The 895-nt window shown below is 36.0% G+C and overlaps 1 non-coding gene across 1 annotated transcript; it reads left to right on the forward strand.

Moving 5' to 3' along the window:
- Window positions 1–376: 376 nt before the first annotated feature.
- On the forward strand, window positions 377–583 carry LOC126765637 (small nucleolar RNA U3). The gene has a single exon (XR_007668504.1). It is a non-coding gene; the product is annotated as a small nucleolar RNA U3 (small nucleolar RNA).
- Window positions 584–895: the final 312 nt, after the last annotated feature.

Raw genomic sequence — 895 nt, forward strand, 5'->3', positions numbered from 1 at the left:
TTTTGGTCTTATCACCATTCGGCACAGCTCGGCTTTTCTACCAAAAACACACTTGTTGTTGTTTTTGTTGAACAATGTTTCAATTTTTGGTTGGTGACATATTCAATTTTAAATAAATTCTGTTGGGATTCGAACCTACGTGCTCGTCGTCACTTTTGAAGCACTTACCACCAACACCACCATTGACACTTGAATTGTGTTGTCCTAATTATGGTTTGGTTATGCACGAAAGAAAAATGCGCATATGTATGTTTGTATGCTTGTTCATTATTGAAGTTATACTCCTTTTTCTTTTCTTTGTCTTTCATTTCTGCGAATTCTCGACTATTTTATGTGCCCTTTTATTGAAATACCCTGCTTTGGCCGTTGAAAAATTATGGCTATACTTTACAGGATTATTTCTGTAGTTAGTCTTCATTTACATTTTTTGGAAATCGACCCGCGATGACGAGGTATGTATATCGTTTTATCTGACAGCGTGAAGTTTAAGAAGTTGATTTCTAATTTTGTCTTGCGGCATATTAGAAATGATGTTTCTTCGAAAATCGTTCGCTTACAACGGATAAAACGACTTCTGAGTGGTGGTTTTAATGAATGAATTCCTTTTGGTTGAAATGCTCTGCGTTGGCCGTTGAAAAGTTAAAATTATACTTCTCAGGATCATTCATTTCTTTAAAGAAATTAATGACCTTTAGAAAAAAGCATATTTGCATTATTTCGTTGCCATTTCCACATTCGTAGCAATAGAATTTCTATGGCATAAGTAAAGTAATGGCCGACGATTGTCACCCCTTGCCGCTGTAGCAGCTTCACCTACAAACATGCGTAAATATGTATGTATGTATACGTATGATCGTGAATACATATCGACGCAGATTTTTGCGAGAAGCACCAG

This window comes from Bactrocera neohumeralis, unplaced genomic scaffold, assembly GCF_024586455.1.
Source record: "Bactrocera neohumeralis isolate Rockhampton unplaced genomic scaffold, APGP_CSIRO_Bneo_wtdbg2-racon-allhic-juicebox.fasta_v2 cluster10, whole genome shotgun sequence".
Lineage (NCBI taxonomy): Eukaryota > Metazoa > Arthropoda > Insecta > Diptera > Tephritidae > Bactrocera > Bactrocera neohumeralis.